Consider the following 20,231-nt stretch of genomic DNA (forward strand, 5'->3'; position numbering starts at 1 on the left):
TACCGTGAAGCCACTTTCGATTTTTTTTCAGTACCCGAGGTTTGTACATGATTCATTAAAACTGTCAAATGTATTTACAAAAATCACGAAGGTATTCATGACCAAGTCTTTGATCCCATGTTATGTAAAGCGTCATAAAGACAAGTCGTCATTGTTTTTTTTTTCTTCCCCAAACTAAATTTTCACAGCAGAAGCACAATGGTCCAACCAATATGGGTCCAAACTTGGATAAACGAGTCAGTACTTTTTTGTAAAGTCGAGTACACCCATTTAGATCGATAGTGTTCTGTTAGCAGCGGGTGCCAGGTTGTCACACAAGTGATTGACAACTGTTGAGGCGCGCCCCCCCCCCCCCCCACCAAAAAAGAGAAACGTGACTGGTATTACAACATATACCCCAAAATGTTCGAAACATTTTCTTCGTTCAACAAACGAATCGGAACCAATGGGTGTGGTGGATACATCAGGTAGACGAACTTTACAAATAGTAGCCGCTTCTAAAAGGACAGACTTGGAAACAGCCTTTCCTCACAGCTGGTAGGTATGAAATGTTTGTTTGGGTTATCTTGAGTAATTTTGCAAAACATAATGGGTGGCCTGCTTTTTTTTTTAATCATTTATCATTCAATCTTTCTGTCAAACTGTTAATTACGGCTGTCCTTCTGTTTCACTTCCAAGCAAGTTTCATCGTGAAGTGTGATCTTTTCAAAGAACACTTCATACATTCAAATTGTGTTGCTAAAGAAGGTTCAATTTGTCACTCGAGCCATGTGCAATCGCTGGGTCTTATGACATGTATCGGTTTATTTGGGCAGAAGAGCGCCATGGATATCAGCAAAGATAAGAAATGGTCCAAGCTGAGAGGTCGTCTGCACATGCTTGGCTACAATCACGATCTTGGACAAGAGTCTGTGCCACTTGTTGAACAACTTTTCAGGTGCAATTGTCATTTCTCCCTTCTTGTCATTGCGAGTAAGCCGAACCCACACTCTTTGTAGGCTTTTGGGAGGAAGATATGAAAAAAAAATCAAATAAATAAATAAAAAGTATGGATAATAAATGTCCTCCTCCCCAAACAATATTTCTAATTGTTTATATAAATATTTTCAAAACCTGAATACAGCGAACCCCTGCCCGTTCACGGTTAGGTATTCATGAATTCACCTATTCACATTGTTCTCTGTGGAAACTATCCTCGGCTTTCAGTTGAAAATCTCACCTACTTGGCCTATTTTTTAAATGCTATGCCTTGTAATACCATAAAACGCCACAAGATGGCAGCAAATCCTTCCCCAATTGGAAAGAAGTAATTGTTGACATGGAATTATGTTGAAGTGATACATGTTTACTGAAAGAGTAGGGTACGTTGATATTTTTATAGTTTGTGACAGATGCTCACTTTCATAGCATTTTTCCATATCAAATCATCGGTATTTTGTTGATGCAGCGATTTGGTCCACACCACCGAAAGCCTGCACGAATCCCAACGATCAACGGACAAATCGGAGAAAGAAAGCCAAAACAGTGATGTCCACCTGGTCAGGGAGAACCAAGAGCTTCACCTTGAGCTCATGACGGTGAAGGGCGAGAAGGCCAACGTGACCAGAGGTAAGAGTCATGTCAGGGTGTGACCATAATCAGGCGCGGCGGTGACCCGGCAAAACATCTTATTTCTCGTTCCAGAGTTGAAGGTCTACATCACCAAACTGGACAATGACCTTGCTTTGCTGAAGTCTTTGAACAAGCAGTATTTGCAAGAGATGCACAGCCTGGAGAAGGACTGCAAAGAAAAGGCCCGGCTCATCCGTCAACTGCGTCAAAAAAATTTGACCAGTTGGGTGCAGGCGGTGGGTAAGTAGGTCTTTTGGGTTGCGGTGTTTGCGCAGAAGACACATCCGAGTTCTGTAATTGCAATCCAAAAATAACCTTTCACCTCACGGGATTCACGCTTGTCAGAGGAAATAAATGAAAACACAATTGGCTGCATCGAATGAATAAAATCAATCTAAAGTCCAGTGTGTGTTGCCTGTTCTGTCCTTCCTTAGATGCAAACAAGTCCCCAACTGATGATCCGGAAGCAGCTGACCTGCAGCAGGCGGAACTTACAAGATTAAAAACCTCGCTGGAAAATTCTCAAGGGCACATACAACACTTAAATAACCAAGTCAGTCGGTCAGAGACACAGCCGGTTTTATTTGTCCAGAGATTTAGTTTACAACTTTCTTTGCGTGTTGGCACGTGTCGCCCGTACACAGATTGATGAACTGCAGGAGACCAACGTCACACTGGAGCAGAAGCTCAAGGGAGTGCAGCACAAGTCCTCCGGCAAAGTGGCTGAGCTCACTTCAAAGAACCACGAACTGTGTCAAGAGATGACGGACATCCGCAACCTAGCGAAGTTGATGGAGCTGGAAAAGAAGCAAAAGCTCCAAAAGGCCGAAATGAAATTGCAAGACCTTCAGGTGACGACGAACCGAGTTCACTTGGATCACATCTGAGAGAAACATCAAGCAGTGAAGATTTTGTTTTTCTTCCACCAACAGGACATCATCCGAAAGCTACAAGGAGTCATTAAAGATTTGGAGGATCAGCTGAGTAAAAAAAGAATGGTGAGGACTGGCTGGTATGTTCTCGGGTAATCCTCACCCATCGCCCTTTTCACTCCTGATTCCCGATTGCAGGCTTTGGATCTACCAGTTGAACAAGAGTCGAGGACTGCCCACCAACAGAACAACATTCGCAATGTCAGTATGGCAATACTGAAAACGTAGTCACTGAGAAACAGGCTTTGGTCTTCTTTAAACAGTCTTGCTGTTCTTGGGGTTTTGTTTTGTTTTTTGGCAGGGATTTGCATTTCAGGAAGCTTCAGACCAGGAGTTTGTAAAATCCCAACTTGGAGATCAGTTACGGGATCTAAGAGAGCAAAATGAAAAATTTGAGGCGATGGTGGAGTTCCTAGCGGCAGAGAAAAGCAGACTGCAGGACAAAGTGCAGAAGATGATGTCCATTGGTAAGCTGAAGTGGATTTTGGACTTCTCTTGGGATTCTGTTGCGGTGAGCCACAAGCTACTGTTCCCCAGAGAAAGTCGTGGTGCTGGAGTTGGAAGGCTGGCGGACGAAATACGGCATTTGCGGAAGGGAACGCTCGCCGTCGCGTCTGGATGCTTTTGTCAAGAGTTTGGAAGAGGAAAGGGATCACTTTCATCAGGAGGCCGAACATTATCAAAACCTCTGGATCTCCAACAACCCCAGTCGCAGTTCAGACAGGCAGAGAAGTCACGCCACGGAGGTAAGAGACCAATTTTAATGTTCGCGAGTACTGTTTGTCAGGACTCGCTGCCCAACATCACGTCAATTTATGAAAATACAACAGCGTCTTGACTACCAAAGCTCAAACCCACCCACTGAAATTCGGAACCTGAGACAGAAGCTCAGACTGGTAGAAGAACAACTCCAGCAGGTGACAAAAGAAAAAGTCTCTCTGATGGAAGAACTTAAGGTGAGTACCACTGGACAAATGCCTTATTATTGATCTTGACAGATTATTCTTAACCTCTAACCCCACAAAAAAATGCAAAAGGCCCACGACAGCTCAAACACATCCCCCGAAATCCTAAAACCGAAGAAGACCTTCAAACAAGTCCTGCAAGAGACGAAAGAAAAACGCAAGAAAAGGAAAGATGGAGTGGAGGAGGAACTTCAGGTTGGTACTAATGGCTCATGTATGTCGACACATTGTGCATCATGATGACTCTTTTTACTCATTCACTCCCAAAGACGTTTTTAAACGTCTTTTCTGACTTGGTCTAGAATTGGCTCGTACTGATTGATGGCCATGATTGAAAAAACATTTAGTGTGACATCCTCGAAAAAGAATCCAGTCTGACTGTCCCTGGACGATTCCTGCACATTTTCACCAGACTTTTGAATCTGTCATCTTTGGCCAAATGCTTCAGGTCTCAACTTTCGATCAAGCCCCATTCAGTAGAGTTCCGATTTTTAGAAAGCACAGTCAAAAACACGCAATTCCGGGAACAGCAACCCAGTAAAGTCCATTTCGACCTTGATATTGACCTTAATATTATCTATGCCTAAGAGAGATCATTGCTAATTTCTAACGAAAGGAGGCGCAGCCCGAACAGCGCGATTCGACTATGCCTGATGAATTTCTGGACCTGAAAGAGGAGCTAAGCCTGGTGGAAGAAAAAAATCAGCTCTTGACTGCTGAAAAAGACTCGCTCATGGAGGAGTTTCAGGTTAGTGCAGCGGGACCGCCTGTGGTTCATCGCTAACGCGCATACATTTGGATGTTTTCAAGTTGGCCCTATTTTCTTTCTTAAAACGTCAGAAAAAGGAGCTGCAGTGTGACCAATACACCTCAGAAGTGTCCGACCTTCTGGAGCAACTCAAAGGGGCAGAAGAGAAAATCCAGCAGCTGACAAGTGAAAAAGACGCACTCGTGGAAGAATTGAAGGTTGGTCGCCGATCACTTGTAACTTCTGAAAAAAGACTCACTGATGGAGGAGTTGCAGGTCGGTACGAGATGACTTACTGCGTTCTGACACGACAGTCGTAAATGACTTTGTCAACATTACATTGTTGTAGCAAAAGCAACTGCAGCCGGATACAAATACTTCGGCTGAGATTTCGACACTGAAAGAAAATCTGAAAAAGGCAGAAGTGATCATTCAGATGCTGAAATCGGGGAACGATAAAAAGACGGAACAATTGAAGGTAAGTCACAGATCGCTTCTCGTCGCGAAATTTTTGCAGGGATTTCTACAAACCGGATTTCCTCACGCAGCAAATGCAGCAGGAAAAAATCGGACCGGCGTCGACTGCCAAAGATCCACTGGTGGAGGAACTGAAGGTTGGTACTGGACGAAAAACTTGCATAGGTAACATCGTGATGGCACTTGAACGCATGCGCGCATTTCCCAACGTTTGGCAAATGCAGGAACAACATGAAAAGGAAATCTCGAAACTAAAAGTGGAGCGACAACAGGCAGAAGAAAAGCTCCAGCAGTTGACTTGTGAAAAAGACTCACTGATGGAGGAGTTGAAGGTCGGTACGAGCGGACTTCCTGCGTGCCGGCATGACAGTCGTAAATGAACTTGTCAACATGGTGTTTTTATTTTTTTATAGCAAAAGCAGCTGCAGTCCGAGGAGCACAAAACCAAAACTTCTGCTGAGATCTCAACACTGAAGGAGAATCTTAAAAAGGCAGAAGTGAACATTACGATGATGAAATCGGGGAAAGATAAAAAGACGGAACAATTGAAGGTAGGTCGAAGATCATTTCTTGTGGATCCGAGTGAAATTTTGCAGGGATTTGTACAAACCGCGTTTCCTCATGCAGAAAATGCAGCAGGAAAAAATCGCACAGGCGTCGACTGCCAAAGATCCACTGGTGGAGGAACTGAAGGTTGGTACTGGATGAAGATTTGTGTAGTTAACATTGGAGAAACATGTGAGCATTTCCCAACATTTAGCAAATGCAGGAGCAACATGAAAAGCAAATCTCGGATGCCTCTAGTGAAATCTCAAAACTACAAGCGGAACGACAACAGGGAGAAGAAAAGCTCCAGCAGTTGACTTCTGACAAAGACTCACTGATGGAGGAGTTGAAGGTCGGTACGAGAGGACCTCCGGCGTTCCGGCATGACGGTCGTAAATGAATTTGTCAACGTTGCATTTTTGCAGCAAAAGCAACTGCAGTACGAGGAGCACGATACAAAAACTTCGGCTGAGATCTCAACACTGAAAGAAAATCTGAAAAAGATGGCGCAATCGGAGAAAGATAAACTGAGGGAGGAATTGAAGGCGAGTACGGGCGAGTCTCCAATGTCCATGTCGAATCTTAAAATGAAGAGCATGTCAATGAACTTCGTTTCGTAACCCGTAGCGAGCGAAGCTAGAGCACGACAAGCAGCGCGCTCTGAATTCCGCTGAAATGTCAAAACTCAAAGAGGAGCTCAAACAGGCGACAAAGAAAAAGAAGACGGAACAAGCGGAGGTTGCGAACCAGCGCTCAATCTGCGTATTCTTTTGACCTTCATCTGAATATAAGAAAAATAAATGTCTTCCATCTTTCGCAAATGCAGACGCAGACGGCCGACGACGGCCCGAGCACGTCGGATGAAATGGCAAACCTGAAAGAGCAACGCGAATCGGCGGAAGAACAAATCCAGCAAATGACGGATGAAAAAGACTCACTGATGGAGGAACTGAAGGTCAGTACTGCAGCACTTCGGAACCCACGCTGCGGGAATTCTGAATTAATCGACGTATCTCGACTGCAGCAACAGCAGCTGCAGTACGAGCAACACGCCTCCGACACATCTGCTGAAATCTCCGATTTGAAAGAGAAGCTCAGAGTGGCTGAAGACAAGATCCAACAGGTGACGGCCGAAAAAAGATGCACAAATGGATGAATTTAAGGTTTGTACTGGAAGACTTTCCGTATGGATAAATTCAACAACACGACGTGTTCTAATCCGTAGCAAAAGCGGGATGAGGAGCGCAACTCCAAAACGTCCGCTGAAATGTTCAAACTGGAAGAGAAGATCAAAATGGCGGAAGATAAACTCCAGCGGGTGAAACATGAAAAAGACGCACAGATGGAGGAATTGAAGGTAAGTACTGGAAGATGTCTGCTCTCCACTCAGGTAATACACTCAATTTGCTTTTCCACAGCAAATTCAGCTCAAGCACGCCGAGCAGCACTCAAAAACCTCAGCGGAAATTGCGAAACTGGAACAGAAGCTCAGACTGGCAGAAGAAAAAATTCAGCAGGTCGAAGCTGAAAAAGAAGCGGTGACAGAGGAGTTGGAGGTAACGCATCCTCGGTGTCCGGTAAACTTGTAGAATTTTTTTTTTTCACACATGTACAAAAATGCCCTCATATTCCAACGACAGCAACTGCAACAAAGTGCCGACCGAAGCGCCGCTTCGTCTTCTGAAGTTGTCAAACTGACAGTGAAGCTCAGATTAGCCGAAGAAAAAATCAAGCGGCTGACGAACGAAAAAGATGCACTGACGGAGGAACTGAAGGTCGGCGCCCCCCCCCAAGCGCCTTTTTGGCATTGTCGTACATCGTCATATGGATGAATGAAATAAAACATGGCATTTACTCTTTTTTTTTTGTTTTGTTTTTTTAGGAAATGCAACTGCAGAATGAGCGCCTCGCCTCAAGCACATCCGCCGAAATCTCCGCGCTGAAGGAGAGTCTCAGACTGGCAGAAGAAAAAATCCAGCAAGTGACGGAAGAAAAAAACTCGCAGTTGGAGGAATTGAAGGTAATCGTTCTTCGAGGAGTTGAAAAAAATCAGACGAAATCTCAGCGCTGAAAAAACATTTTTTTTAAAAAGAAGCCCAGATTGCCGATAGAACACCTCGACATTTCCCAATTTATAGCAAAAGATTCGCGCCAACATATCTGATCAAATCTCCAACATGAAAGACAAGCTGCGGCTGGCAGAAGAAAAAATCCAGCGCTTGACCGAAGAGAAACACAAACGGGAAGCGGAGGTAAGCAATGGAGAAAATTCTTGGCCGTTGGCACCAATAAGAATTGATCACGACGACTTTTCTCATTGGGGAATAAAAGCAGCTGCAAAGTGCTGACCGGAATGCGAAAGGGGCTGCCGAAGTCCTTCAACTTAAAGAGAAGCTTCAACGGGCAGAAACAAAAATCGAGCTGGTTACGGAGGAAAAAGATTCACTGATTGAGGAGATGAAGGTTAGTCACCAAAAGTCTGTCTGGATATGAATTAAATTCAAGTTCAAATATTTCCTAATGCGCAGCAAAAGACCCGTTCCAATACATCGGAAGAAATCTCCAACCTGAAGGACACGCTCAGATTGGCTCAAGAAAAATTGCGCAACGTGAGAACCGAAAAAGAGACACTGATGGAAGAACTAAATGTTGGTACCAGAAGACTTTCTTTCAATTTTGAGAATATTTATCAATTCAAGAACACGACATTTCCTCAACTACAGCAAAAGAAGAGTTCAAGCCCACCTGAGGAACTTTCCGGCTTGAAAGCAAAACTCAGACTGGCAGAGGAAAAAATCCAGCGGTTGACTGCTGAAAATGACTCCCTGAAGGAAGAATTGAAGGTTTGCGCAGCTTGCTAAACCAAGCCCCGGTGCCAAGTTAAGGTCACGAAACGTCCCCGTCTTCCGTCAAAAGCAGATGCGTGACGACCCAAGCGCATCTGCTGAAGCGCTGAATACACTGAGAGACAGGCTCCAACTGGCCGAAAGAAAAATCCAGCGGGTGACGGCGGAAAAAGACTCTCTCAGCGAGGAATTAAAGGTAAGCGCTTCATGATGATTCTCTTATCGGCCCGATTTATTGTTGTGCACCATCAGAAGCGATTTCAAACAGCAACGCTCGATTTGCGGGGGGCATGACACTCATTGCAAAGCACTGACGAGGCATTTTTGTCTTTATCAGGGCGACACGATTTCCCCGCAGCCATACGGACGTGGACAGGAAAATCGGATTCTCGGGGTGCAGAATGTCATTCACAGTGTCATCGCCATTTGTCAACACCACACTACACACCCGCTTTCCTAAATTTGAACGTTGATTTGAGCCGAAATAACCTTTCACCTGTGGGGAAAGCTGACTCTGATTAACAGCGAACTCGATAGAAAACAAAAACAATGATAGAATATTGAAACACGTAGGTTTTGATAGTCATGGTATTTACTTGGAGCCAATGTAATTATAGTTACCGAAAAACAAAATAGCTAAAACTAACATGGAAAAAACATTTGGGCTTTGAAAAAAAAAGTCCTGTTTAAAAAATGAAAACTCACTGAAATGGTATCTTCCAAACTACAGTATAACCAAAATGTCCTTCGTTTTCATCTTTGTCAGTTATTATCGTTAACTTTTAGTTTTAAGTTTATTTGAAAGGTATTTATTTTGGTATTGTGTACATTTGTCGGGAAGAGGGAACATCAAATACTTATTTCAGAATTATTCTTGTTTATTGCACAATTACTTATCTTTTTTTTTAAATCTCACACTTGACAAATACTCCATATATTTAAAAAAAGTAAAACTAATATAAATGTAACCAAAAAGAAGCATTTTTTGAAAAATAAAATTGAACAAACTTGCCATAAAGAGCCATTAAAATTAACTTTTCTTTTAAAGTCAAAATTGAATAAAAACTATAATAAAAAATTCAAAACTATTACAACCCTGATTTGAGGTAGAAAAAAAAAGATCCCCCACAGAATAATACCCTAATTAATTGTGTATTCATTGACTGAACAAAACAAAACTATCCGATTCCAATGTGGGGATCGTCCATTTACGACGGCACGTCAAACTTTTAAAGATTACAAACAGCACGTCATGCAATTGTTTGCTAGGTGGACAAAGAATACGTTGTTGCCGGTATCATCTTCATCTGACTTACTTCTCACTCGTTCTATTTGTGTGTTGCGGGATGAAGCTGGAGCAGGAGAACCTGGAGCTGCGTTCACAGGTTTTTGAGTTACGGAACCACGAACGGGATTTGGAGCGGCAGATGAATGCCCGTTCTGCCGCGCTGGTCCAGAATCCGGAGGAGGTGGTATGGCAGAGAAAAGCGGCCTCCGGTCTTAGGTTTGGTTTCCAGCAGTATCAATGGCGTTGAAACTAATGAACAGAACAGCGGTAGCTTGATTTAGGAATGTCCCAAGTTTCATGATTTCAAACTTTGATTCAATAGACATCACCTGCTTTGTAGAAATTGTCTGAAAATAACTGGAAACAATTTGCACTGTCACAATTGTTGGCGGGCAAGGCTGTAAAACAGAGTCCCAAGTCTACCCAGCAGGGATCCGGCACACCGTGCCATGCTAAGTGCAGTGTGAAAGGGGCTTCACTTAAGTTTTTGCTCGCAACACAAAGCAAAAACAAAAACACACACACACAAAAAAAAAAAGACAAAGTGACAGCTCGCATCTGGAACAACTAAGTCAAGTTACCGCTGTAATTCGATGAATGACACGTCATCTTGTCTCAAGGCAACAGCAAGAGCAGATTCACTACGCGCTTTTGGACCTCCAACACATGCTGTCTATAAAGAACAACGAGTTAGACTCCACTCACTCGCAGATGGAAAAACTGAAGGACATAATCGGTACGGATACAGCACTCATTCCATTCGTAGACCTTTGTCTCATTTTTTTGGGGGGCTCGATTTCTGCAAAATGGGTTTTTGCCAGATTCGCTGAGTCAGCAGGTTTACCAGCACAAGCAGGAAGCCGAGGTCCTTCGCATTTCTTTCTCGGCGTTGAAAATAAGAAAGAACGTCCTGGAGGAGGAGGTGGCGACCAAGACTAAGAGACTGGCGGTTCTCCAGGAGCAGCTTGGCAAGAAGGTTGCTTCCATATTGTTGTATTGAAGCCATTTCGACACATAGATGCGCTAATAGCACACTATTTTCTTCAGGAAAAGAGCCTAAACAAAAACGAATTGCACTTCTGATGTGAGTATATTCATTCCCCAAGAGGCAACCAACATCTACACGGATCGTGTAATCTGCTGATTTTTGCATGACAGACAGCTGGACGTGGAACTGAAGAGCCAGGAGAGGGAGCAGGCCACTCACAGGATGCTGGAGACCCATCAGGAGGCGCTGTTGCGACTCACAAGAGACAACGAATTGATCATCGGTGATTATAGGAGGCTGCAGGACGACGTGGCCGCCATGACGCAGGAGAAGCAAGTCAGGACGTAAATAGGCTGCTCACCGGGTGAAGTCACACTTGATTCAAACCGAATCGTTTTTTTGTCCAGGCTGCCCATGAGAAGATGGAGGAGGCTTTACGTGAGCGGGAGGCGCTAAAACAGAGAGTCCATTCTTATGTCGATACGGTGTCCAGGATTGAGAACATCTTGCAGACAAAGGCAAGAGAAAAGTGCAATTCAGGAGGATGATTATTGACTCCCTCGGCAGGCTTCTTCCAGTCTCGAAATAAATTCTTCGGCTGGCACAAAACGCTGCAGCCAGAGTACGGACTAAACCTGGATTATATTGTGACACATTTTTAAAGGGTTTTCCTTGGCCTGAACTCCCAGCTGGGTTATTCAACAGCCTATGTGACAAATAAGGGCATCATGCACGCACCTCTGTGGCTCGTTGGTCTAGTCGTATGATTCTCGCTTCGGGTGTGAGAGGTCCCGGGTTCAATTCCCGGACGAGCCCTGCTTTAAAGACTTTTACCCTGCCCCAACCCATTCCAGGCTAATCTGACAGCCTATGTGACACAAAACGGCATAATGTAGATTCCTCTGTGGCTCGTTGGTCTAGTCGTATGATTCTCGCTTCGGGTGTGAGAGGTCCCGGGTTCAATTCCCGGACGAGCCCTGCTTTAAAGACTTTTACCCTGCCCCAACCAATTCCAGGCTAATCTGACAGCCTATGTGACAAATCAGGGCATCATGTAGATCCCTCCGTGGCTCGTTGGTCTAGTGGTATGATTCTCGCTTTGGGTGTGAGAGGTCCCGGGTTCAATTCCCGGACGAGCCCTTCTTTAAAGACTTTTACCCTGCCCCAACCCCTTCCAGGCTAATCTGACAGCCTATGTGACAAATCAGGGCATCATGTAGATTCCTCCGTGGCTCGTTGGTCTAGTGGTATGATTCTCGCTTTGGGTGTGAGAGGTCCAGGGTTCAATTCCCGGACGAGCCCTTCTTTAAAGACTTTTACCCTGCCCCAACCCATTCCAGGCTAATCTGACAGCCTATGTGACAAATCAGGGCATCATGTAGATCCCTCCGTGGCTCGTTGGTCTAGTGGTATGATTCTCGCTTTGGGTGTGAGAGGTCCCGGGTTCAATTCCCGGACGAGCCCTGCTTTAAAGACTTTTACCCTGCCCCAACCCCTTCCAGGCTAATCTGACAGCCTATGTGACAAATAACGGCATCATGTAGATTCCTCCGTGGCTCGTTGGTCTAGTAGTATGATTCTCGCTTCGGGTGTGAGAGGTCCCGGGTTCAAATCCCGGACGAGCCCTCCTTGAAAATGATTTTTAGTTTGCCCTCCCCCTACCAGGGGTGTCATTTGTGACAAATACGGGTATCATGTACATTCATCTGTGGCTCGTTGGTCTAGTCGTATGATTCTCGCTTCGGGTGTGAGAGGTCCCGGGTTCAATTCCCGGACGAGCCCTGCTTTAAAGACTTTCACCCTGCCCCATTCCAGGCTAATCTGACAGCCTATGTGACACATAACGACATAATGTAGATTCCTCTGTGGCTCGTTGGTCTAGTGGTATGATTCTTGCTTCGGGTGTGAGAGGTCCCGGGTTCAATTCCCGGACGAGCCCTGCTTTAAAGACTTTTACCCTGCCCCAACCCCTTCCAGGCTAATGTGACAGCCTATGTGACAAATCAGGGCATCATGTAGATTCCTCTGTGGCTCGTTGGTCTAGTCGTATGATTCTCGCTTCGGGTGTGAGAGGTCCCGGGTTCAATTCCCGGATGAGCCCTCCTTTAAAGACTTTTACCCTGCCCCAACCCCTTCGTGTCATCTGACAGCCTATGTGACAAATCAGGGTATCATGTAGATTCCTCTGTGGCTCGTTGGTCTAGTCGTATGATTCTCGCTTCGGGTGTGAGAGGTCCCGGGTTCAATTCCCGGACGAGCCCTGCTTTAAAGACTTTTACCCCGCCCCAACCCATTCCAGGCTAATCTGACCGCCTATGTGACAAATAACGGCATCATGTAGATCCCTCCGTGGCTCGTTGGTCTAGTGGTATGATTCTCGCTTTGGGTGTGAGAGGTCCCGGGTTCAATTCCTGGACGAGCCCTCCTTGAAAATGATTTTTAGTTTGCCCTCCCCCTACCAGGGGTGTCATTTGTGACAAATACGGGTATCATGTACATTCATCTGTGGCTCGTTGGTCTAGTCGTATGATTCTCGCTTCGGGTGTGAGAGGTCCTGGGTTCAATTCCCGGACGAGCCCTGCTTTAAAGACCTTTACCCTGCCCCAACCCATTCCAGGCTAATCTGACAGCCTATGTGACAAATCAGGGCATCATGTAGATTCCTCTGTGGCTCGTTGGTCTAGTCGTATGATTCTCGCTTCGGGTGTGAGAGGTCCCGGGTTCAATTCCCGGACGAGCCCTGCTTTAAAGACTTTTACCCTGCCCCAACCCCTTCCAGGCTAATCTGACAGCCTATGTGACAAATCAGGGCATCATGTAGATTCCTCTGTGGCTCGTTGGTCTAGTCGTATGATTCTCGCTTCGGGTGTGAGAGGTCCCGGGTTCAATTCCCGGATGAGCCCTGCTTTAAAGACTTTTACCCTGCCCCAACCCATTCCAGGCTAATCTGACAGCCTATGTGACAAATCAGGGCATCATGTAGATTCCTCCGTGGCTCGTTGGTCTAGTGGTATGATTCTCGCTTCGGGTGTGAGAGGTCCCGGGTTCAATTCCTGGACGAGCCCTGCTTTAAAGACTTTTACCCCGCCCCAACCCATTCCAGGCTAATCTGACAGCCTATGTGACAAATCAGGGCATCATGTAGATCCCTCCGTGGCTCGTTGGTCTAGTGGTATGATTCTCGCTTTGGGTGTGAGAGGTCCCGGGTTCAATTCCCGGACGAGCCCTGCTTTAAAGACTTTTACCCTGCCCCAACCCATTCCAGGCTAATCTGACAGCCTATGTGACAAATCAGGGCATCATGTAGATTCCTCCGTGGCTCGTTGGTCTAGTGGTATGATTCTCGCTTCGGGTGTGAGAGGTCCCGGGTTCAATTCCTGGACGAGCCCTGCTTTAAAGACTTTTACCCCGCCCCAACCCATTCCAGGCTAATCTGACAGCCTATGTGACAAATCAGGGCATCATGTAGATCCCTCCGTGGCTCGTTGGTCTAGTGGTATGATTCTCGCTTTGGGTGTGAGAGGTCCCGGGTTCAATTCCCGGACGAGCCCTGCTTTAAAGACTTTTACCCTGCCCCAACCCCTTCCAGGCTAATCTGACAGCCTATGTGACAAATAACGGCATCATGTAGATTCCTCCGTGGCTCGTTGGTCTAGTAGTATGATTCTCGCTTCGGGTGTGAGAGGTCCCGGGTTCAAATCCCGAACGAGCCCTCCTTGAAAATGATTTTTAGTTTGCCCTCCCCCTACCAGGGGTGTCATTTGTGACAAATACGGGTATCATGTACATTCATCTGTGGCTCGTTGGTCTAGTCGTATGATTCTCGCTTCGGGTGTGAGAGGTCCCGGGTTCAATTCCCGGACGAGCTCTGCTTTAAAGACTTTTACCCTGCCCCAACCCCTTCCAGGCTAATCTGACAGCCTATGTGACAAATCAGGGCATCATGTAGATTCCTCTGTGGCTCGTTGGTCTAGTCGTATGATTCTCGCTTCGGGTGTGAGAGGTCCCGGGTTCAATTCCCGGATGAGCCCTGCTTTAAAGACTTTTACCCTGCCCCAACCCATTCCAGGCTAATCTGACAGCCTATGTGACAAATCAGGGCATCATGTAGATTCCTCCGTGGCTCGTTGGTCTAGTGGTATGATTCTCGCTTCGGGTGTGAGAGGTCCCGCGTTCAATTCCCGGACGAGCCCTGCTTTAAAGACTTTTACCCCGCCCCAACCCATTCCAGGCTAATCTGACAGCCTATGTGACAAATCAGGGCATCATGTAGATCCCTCCGTGGCTCGTTGGTCTAGTGGTATGATTCTCGCTTTGGGTGTGAGAGGTCCCGGGTTCAATTCCCGGACGAGCCCTGCTTTAAAGACTTTTACCCTGCCCCAACCCCTTCCAGGCTAATCTGACAGCCTATGTGACAAATCAGGGTATCATGTAGATTCCTCTGTGGCTCGTTGGTCTAGTCGTATGATTCTCGCTTCGGGTGTGAGAGGTCCCGGGTTCAATTCCCGGACGAGCCCTGCTTTAAAGACTTTTACCCCGCCCCAACCCATTCCAGGCTAATCTGACAGCCTATGTGACAAATAACGGCATCATGTAGATCCCTCCGTGGCTCGTTGGTCTAGTGGTATGATTCTCGCTTTGGGTGTGAGAGGTCCCGGGTTCAATTCCTGGACGAGCCCTCCTTGAAAATGATTTTTAGTTTGCCCTCCCCCTACCAGGGGTGTCATTTGTGACAAATACGGGTATCATGTACATTCATCTGTGGCTCGTTGGTCTAGTCGTATGATTCTCGCTTCGGGTGTGAGAGGTCCTGGGTTCAATTCCCGGACGAGCCCTGCTTTAAAGACTTTTACCCTGCCCCAACCCATTCCAGGCTAATCTGACAGCCTATGTGACAAATCAGGGCATCATGTAGATTCCTCTGTGGCTCGTTGGTCTAGTCGTATGATTCTCGCTTCGGGTGTGAGAGGTCCCGGGTTCAATTCCCGGATGAGCCCTGCTTTAAAGACTTTTACCCTGCCCCAACCCATTCCAGGCTAATCTGACAGCCTATGTGACAAATCAGGGCATCATGTAGATTCCTCCGTGGCTCGTTGGTCTAGTGGTATGATTCTCGCTTCGGGTGTGAGAGGTCCCGGGTTCAATTCCCGGACGAGCCCTGCTTTAAAGACTTTTACCCTGCCCCAACCCCTTCCAGGCTAATCTGACAGCCTATGTGACAAATCAGGGCATCATGTAGATTCCTCTGTGGCTCGTTGGTCTAGTCGTATGATTCTCGCTTCGGGTGTGAGAGGTCCCGGGTTCAATTCCCGGACGAGCCCTGCTTTAAAGACTTTTACCCTGCCCCAACCCATTCCAGGCTAATCTGACAGCCTATGTGACAAATCAGGGCATCATGTAGATTCCTCCGTGGCTCGCTGGTCTAGTGGTATGATTCTCGCTTTGGGTGTGAGAGGTCCCGGGTTCAATTCCCGATGAGCCCTTCTTTAAAGACTTTTACCCTGCCCCAACCCATTCCAGGCTAATCTGACAGCCTATGTGACAAATCGGGGCATCATGTAGATCCCTCCGTGGCTCGTTGGTCTAGTGGTATGATTCTCGCTTTGGGTGTGAGAGGTCCCGGGTTCAATTCCCGGACGAGCCCTGCTTTAAAGACTTTTACCCTGCCCCAACCCATTCCAGGCTAATCTGACAGCCTATGTGACAAATCAGGGCATCATGTAGATTCCTCCGTGGCTCGTTGGTCTAGTGGTATGATTCTCGCTTTGGGTGTGAGAGGTCCTGGGTTCAATTCCCCGACGAGCCCTTCTTTAAAGACTTTTACCCTGCCCCAACCCATTCCAGGCTAATCTGACAGCCTATGTGACAAATCAGGGCATCATGTAGATCCCTCCGTGGCTCGTTGATCTAGTGGTATGATTCTCGCTTTGGGTGTGAGAGGTCCCGCGTTCAATTCCCGGACGAGCCCTCCTTGAAAATGATTTTTAGTTTGCCCTCCCCCTACCAGGGGTGTCATTTGTGACAAATACGGGTATCATGTACATTCATCTGTGGCTCGTTGGTCTAGTCGTATGATTCTCGCTTCGGGTGTGAGAGGTCCCGGGTTCAATTCCCGGACGAGCCCTGCTTTAAAGACTTTTACCCTGCCCCAACCCATTCCAGGCTAATCTGATAGCCTATGTGACAAGTAACGGCATAATGTAGATTCCTCCGTGGCTCGTTGGTCTAGTCGTATGATTCTCGCTTCGGGTGTGAGAGGTCCCGGGTTCAAATTCCCGGACGAGCCCTCCTTTAAAGACTTTTACCCTGCCCCAACCCCTTCCAGGCTAATCTGACAGCCTATGTGACAAATCAGGGCATCATGTAGATTCCTCTGTGGCTCGTTGGTCTAGTCGTATGATTCTCGCTTCGGGTGTGAGAGGTCCCGGGTTCAATTCCCGGACGAGCCCTGCTTTAAAGACTTTTACCCTGCCCCAACCCATTCCAGGCTAATCTGACAGCCTATGTGACAAATCAGGGCATCATGTAGATTCCTCCGTGGCTCGTTGGTCTAGTGGTATGATTCTCGCTTTGGGTGTGAGAGGTCCCGGGTTCAATTCCCGGACGAGCCCTGCTTTAAAGACTTTTACCCTGCCCCAACCCATTCCAGGCTAATCTGACAGCCTATGTGACAAATCAGGGCATCATGTAGATTCCTCCGTGGCTCGTTGGTCTAGTGGTATGATTCTCGCTTTGGGTGTGAGAGGTCCCGGGTTCAATTCCCGGACGAGCCCTGCTTTAAAGACTTTTACCCAGCCCCAACCCATTCCAGGCTAATCTGACAGCCTATGTGACAAATCAGGGCATCATGTAGATTCCTCTGTGGCTCGTTGGTCTAGTCGTATGATTCTCGCTTCGGGTGTGAGAGGTCCCGGACGAGCCCTGCTTTAAAGGGTTCTACCAGGCTTGGACCACCCTAATTTGGTGTCACTTGATAGCAGGGGGTCTTACACTTGCCTATGCTGGTCTAATAGTATGATTCTTGCTTTGGGTGTCATGTCCTGAGTTCAAATCCCGGATGAGTCCCCCTTTTAAATGTTTTGCCCTTTTTCTCTGCCAATTACGGTGGCCCATGTGACAAGGGGTCATACGCTTCTCGCTGCGGGTACGAGAAACCCCAAAGGAGTTCTCTGATGCATGTGTTCCCTTGCAGAATCAAGAGAACCTGGACCTTGTGGAGCGCTTCCGCACAGCCCGCTCGGACGTGCAGGAGCGGGAGCAGCGGCTGCAGCAGGTGGAGGAATTCATTGGCTCTGTCCGCCTGGAGCTCATCTCATCCGAGACGGAACGCCAGCACCTGCGCGAAGCTCTTGGCCGCAAGGTGCAAGAGATTCAGCAGGTATGACCACAGTTCAACCATCCATCATTTTCTGGAGCACTTCTTGAGGGTCACGGGAATGTTGGGAGTCCATCCTGGCTGTTTTTGGGCAAGATGCAAGGTTCCCCCTCCTAGGACTGGTTGCTAGCCAGCTGACTCAAAACTATTTGTCTTTGCCTTTCTAGCACATGCAGGACTTGCACACATACAAGACACAAGTCGCATCGTTGACCCAAGGGATGTCCCAACTCGAAGAGGAGATTCGTGTCCTTCAGGAGGAAAAAGCATCTCTCTTGGCCGACCTGGCGTCGGTCAGAGAAGTCTGCGTCAAAATGGACTCGGACAAGGAAATCGCCGCCCGTCAACTTTTGCAGGCGAATATGGAACTGGAGAGGGTGAGGCTCGATTTCGAAAAAAAAAAAACAACAAATAAAACACACTGAAGTGTGCTGAAAAAAAAAAAACGTTTACTGTCAATTATATACAGAAAAGAATGTCTTATGTGTCGAGTTGAAAATCAGAGATTTCCAAAAAGCTACTTTTTTTTACTTTGGAAAACATTCAAATTTTTTTGCTCATTTTCTGACGTTACAAACCAATTTTAACCCCAATTAGTTTGTGCGTTGTCCGCACTCTCAATTTGAATTAATGTTGATTTTTTTCCCCATAAAGCGATTGAAATTAAAACCTGTTTTTGTTTTATATGACTTATTGATTAATCACCAAAATACTCAACAGATTATTCCATTATTAAAATAATCATTTGTTCCAAACCTAATCCAGACACCTAAAAAGAAAAAACAAAAAACAATCGACTTAAATACAATAACCAAGAATTGACACTTGCCTACCTCCCACCACCTTTCTGCTTGCTGTCCAGGCGACCACGAGACAGGAGGACGCTCTCACGGAGGCGGCTCTTCTCAAGGAGCACCTGAGGAGCGAAAAGCTGGCGGTGCGCAACATGCAGGCCATGATGGCCGCCAATCGACAGGAGATGTTCCAAGCCCACCGGGAGGCCAGCGAGAAGGAGGCGGAGCTCAAGGCCCTACATCACATGCTCACCCTGGCCGACAACAAGATGTAAGACTTGAGGGTGGGTGTTGGGGACGTTTGTTTGAAGAGATTTTGCTTCAAATGCGTTTTACTTTGGCAGCGTGGTGAACGCCAGGGAGGTGACCAATCTCCGGGGCAAAGTCACTCAGCTGCAGACCAAGATGGAGGTTTTGAGTAGCAAAGTCCTTGAGTGGTGAGCTTGAATGAAAAATACCTGACTGGTCACAATTGTCCATTCGTGCAACTGCGAGGTTGAAAAAGAGAAGACGTTTTTGTCACCCATGTTCAGTGATGCCACACAAAATTAACTTCACGGATTATTTGATTTAAAAAAGTAACTAAGCTAGATGAAGTTACTTGATTACATTCAACAGATGCTGACAACCCCACTGAATGTAAAACTGTCAACTGGTTTTGCCACAACTTAAAGGAAAGTGCAATTTTTGCAGAAAAATTCAACAAACCTATTAATTTATTTCACAAATACATCTACGGATTTGACTTCACGTAAACAGTCTGCTTGTTTTTATTTATATGGATTTCACGATGTATTTCTTTTTTGTCTGTTTTGGACCTACTTAGTGAACTGTTAACATTGTCATGGCAAAACTTAGCATTTATAATGCGCATTGTTTAAAAATGATTACATTTGGGGGCGTCATAGTGCCTGATGGAACACTCTCCTTAGGCTCGAATGTGCTGCGATCCATTTGATTTATTATTTTTTTAATTGGACGTACCTGTAGCGAATCAAGAGAACACGTTATCAATCAACAGCACAGAATGTGCAGAGCACCTTAATTTCGTCTCTCTCCTTCCTACATTAATTGTCGTCTCTCCTGACAGCAACACCTCTGAAGATATCTCCTTCAGGCCTCTGAGGGCCTCCTCGCCCGTCGACCATCCGGCCACTCCTCGTCAGCCGGCTCCCGACAGCTCCATCCAAAGAGAAGAGGTCAGCTTTGGGCTCACGGAACGTCCTGGACTCAAGTGATCCTCAAAAAAAGGGGACTTAGTTTGGCATTTGAAAATCTACTGAGTGCTTAGCTGCTGCCATCTTGTGGCATCGAAAGGTATTGACGAGACATCATGTTTCTCATGAAGAATAGTTAGTACAGTGTTCACTGTAATCTGCAGTGTTCAATATACATGATCATAACGTATGTAGGATGTGTTAGGTGATTACGGGAACGGACTATTTTGTCATTGATATTGCCGGCCAATATATATATATATATATATATATATATATTTGTCTTTTCCAGCCAAAAAGTCAAGATTCACCCTCACAAGTACACTGAGGGACAATTTTGAGTGTTCAATCAACCTATCATGCATGTTTTTGGAACGTGGGAGGAAACAGGAGTACCCGGAGAAAACCCACGCGGGCATGGGAAGAATATGCAAACTCCATACA

General features: G+C 46.3%; 37 non-coding genes and 1 pseudogene across 37 annotated transcripts; all 38 read left to right on the plus strand.

Annotated features, from left to right (window-relative positions):
* The first annotated feature begins 824 nt into the window (after positions 1-824).
* On the plus strand, positions 825-20,048 carry LOC147202834 (uncharacterized; annotated as a pseudogene).
* On the plus strand, positions 11,146-11,217 carry trnap-cgg (transfer RNA proline (anticodon CGG)). Its single transcript has one exon. It is a non-coding gene; the product is annotated as a tRNA-Pro (tRNA).
* trnap-cgg (transfer RNA proline (anticodon CGG)) lies at positions 11,308-11,379 on the plus strand. The gene has a single exon. It is a non-coding gene; the product is annotated as a tRNA-Pro (tRNA).
* Positions 11,470-11,541, plus strand: trnap-ugg (transfer RNA proline (anticodon UGG)). Its single transcript has one exon. It is a non-coding gene; the product is annotated as a tRNA-Pro (tRNA).
* trnap-ugg (transfer RNA proline (anticodon UGG)) lies at positions 11,632-11,703 on the plus strand. Its single transcript has one exon. It is a non-coding gene; the product is annotated as a tRNA-Pro (tRNA).
* Positions 11,794-11,865, plus strand: trnap-ugg (transfer RNA proline (anticodon UGG)). The gene has a single exon. It is a non-coding gene; the product is annotated as a tRNA-Pro (tRNA).
* trnap-cgg (transfer RNA proline (anticodon CGG)) lies at positions 11,956-12,027 on the plus strand. Its single transcript has one exon. It is a non-coding gene; the product is annotated as a tRNA-Pro (tRNA).
* trnap-cgg (transfer RNA proline (anticodon CGG)) lies at positions 12,112-12,183 on the plus strand. The gene has a single exon. It is a non-coding gene; the product is annotated as a tRNA-Pro (tRNA).
* trnap-cgg (transfer RNA proline (anticodon CGG)) lies at positions 12,269-12,340 on the plus strand. The gene has a single exon. It is a non-coding gene; the product is annotated as a tRNA-Pro (tRNA).
* Positions 12,431-12,502, plus strand: trnap-cgg (transfer RNA proline (anticodon CGG)). Its single transcript has one exon. It is a non-coding gene; the product is annotated as a tRNA-Pro (tRNA).
* Positions 12,591-12,662, plus strand: trnap-cgg (transfer RNA proline (anticodon CGG)). Its single transcript has one exon. It is a non-coding gene; the product is annotated as a tRNA-Pro (tRNA).
* On the plus strand, positions 12,753-12,824 carry trnap-ugg (transfer RNA proline (anticodon UGG)). The gene has a single exon. It is a non-coding gene; the product is annotated as a tRNA-Pro (tRNA).
* On the plus strand, positions 12,909-12,980 carry trnap-cgg (transfer RNA proline (anticodon CGG)). The gene has a single exon. It is a non-coding gene; the product is annotated as a tRNA-Pro (tRNA).
* trnap-cgg (transfer RNA proline (anticodon CGG)) lies at positions 13,071-13,142 on the plus strand. Its single transcript has one exon. It is a non-coding gene; the product is annotated as a tRNA-Pro (tRNA).
* Positions 13,233-13,304, plus strand: trnap-cgg (transfer RNA proline (anticodon CGG)). The gene has a single exon. It is a non-coding gene; the product is annotated as a tRNA-Pro (tRNA).
* On the plus strand, positions 13,395-13,466 carry trnap-cgg (transfer RNA proline (anticodon CGG)). The gene has a single exon. It is a non-coding gene; the product is annotated as a tRNA-Pro (tRNA).
* On the plus strand, positions 13,557-13,628 carry trnap-ugg (transfer RNA proline (anticodon UGG)). The gene has a single exon. It is a non-coding gene; the product is annotated as a tRNA-Pro (tRNA).
* On the plus strand, positions 13,719-13,790 carry trnap-cgg (transfer RNA proline (anticodon CGG)). The gene has a single exon. It is a non-coding gene; the product is annotated as a tRNA-Pro (tRNA).
* trnap-ugg (transfer RNA proline (anticodon UGG)) lies at positions 13,881-13,952 on the plus strand. Its single transcript has one exon. It is a non-coding gene; the product is annotated as a tRNA-Pro (tRNA).
* Positions 14,043-14,114, plus strand: trnap-cgg (transfer RNA proline (anticodon CGG)). Its single transcript has one exon. It is a non-coding gene; the product is annotated as a tRNA-Pro (tRNA).
* Positions 14,199-14,270, plus strand: trnap-cgg (transfer RNA proline (anticodon CGG)). The gene has a single exon. It is a non-coding gene; the product is annotated as a tRNA-Pro (tRNA).
* trnap-cgg (transfer RNA proline (anticodon CGG)) lies at positions 14,361-14,432 on the plus strand. Its single transcript has one exon. It is a non-coding gene; the product is annotated as a tRNA-Pro (tRNA).
* trnap-cgg (transfer RNA proline (anticodon CGG)) lies at positions 14,523-14,594 on the plus strand. Its single transcript has one exon. It is a non-coding gene; the product is annotated as a tRNA-Pro (tRNA).
* trnap-ugg (transfer RNA proline (anticodon UGG)) lies at positions 14,685-14,756 on the plus strand. The gene has a single exon. It is a non-coding gene; the product is annotated as a tRNA-Pro (tRNA).
* Positions 14,847-14,918, plus strand: trnap-cgg (transfer RNA proline (anticodon CGG)). Its single transcript has one exon. It is a non-coding gene; the product is annotated as a tRNA-Pro (tRNA).
* Positions 15,009-15,080, plus strand: trnap-ugg (transfer RNA proline (anticodon UGG)). Its single transcript has one exon. It is a non-coding gene; the product is annotated as a tRNA-Pro (tRNA).
* Positions 15,165-15,236, plus strand: trnap-cgg (transfer RNA proline (anticodon CGG)). The gene has a single exon. It is a non-coding gene; the product is annotated as a tRNA-Pro (tRNA).
* trnap-cgg (transfer RNA proline (anticodon CGG)) lies at positions 15,327-15,398 on the plus strand. The gene has a single exon. It is a non-coding gene; the product is annotated as a tRNA-Pro (tRNA).
* trnap-cgg (transfer RNA proline (anticodon CGG)) lies at positions 15,489-15,560 on the plus strand. The gene has a single exon. It is a non-coding gene; the product is annotated as a tRNA-Pro (tRNA).
* Positions 15,651-15,722, plus strand: trnap-cgg (transfer RNA proline (anticodon CGG)). The gene has a single exon. It is a non-coding gene; the product is annotated as a tRNA-Pro (tRNA).
* On the plus strand, positions 15,974-16,045 carry trnap-ugg (transfer RNA proline (anticodon UGG)). The gene has a single exon. It is a non-coding gene; the product is annotated as a tRNA-Pro (tRNA).
* On the plus strand, positions 16,136-16,207 carry trnap-ugg (transfer RNA proline (anticodon UGG)). Its single transcript has one exon. It is a non-coding gene; the product is annotated as a tRNA-Pro (tRNA).
* Positions 16,298-16,369, plus strand: trnap-ugg (transfer RNA proline (anticodon UGG)). The gene has a single exon. It is a non-coding gene; the product is annotated as a tRNA-Pro (tRNA).
* Positions 16,454-16,525, plus strand: trnap-cgg (transfer RNA proline (anticodon CGG)). Its single transcript has one exon. It is a non-coding gene; the product is annotated as a tRNA-Pro (tRNA).
* trnap-cgg (transfer RNA proline (anticodon CGG)) lies at positions 16,616-16,688 on the plus strand. Its single transcript has one exon. It is a non-coding gene; the product is annotated as a tRNA-Pro (tRNA).
* On the plus strand, positions 16,779-16,850 carry trnap-cgg (transfer RNA proline (anticodon CGG)). The gene has a single exon. It is a non-coding gene; the product is annotated as a tRNA-Pro (tRNA).
* trnap-ugg (transfer RNA proline (anticodon UGG)) lies at positions 16,941-17,012 on the plus strand. Its single transcript has one exon. It is a non-coding gene; the product is annotated as a tRNA-Pro (tRNA).
* Positions 17,103-17,174, plus strand: trnap-ugg (transfer RNA proline (anticodon UGG)). The gene has a single exon. It is a non-coding gene; the product is annotated as a tRNA-Pro (tRNA).
* Positions 20,049-20,231: the final 183 nt, after the last annotated feature.

This window comes from Hippocampus guttulatus, chromosome 7 (assembly GCF_054856545.1).
Source record: "Hippocampus guttulatus isolate MCC_2025c chromosome 7, RoL_Hgut_1.0, whole genome shotgun sequence".
Lineage (NCBI taxonomy): Eukaryota > Metazoa > Chordata > Actinopteri > Syngnathiformes > Syngnathidae > Hippocampus > Hippocampus guttulatus.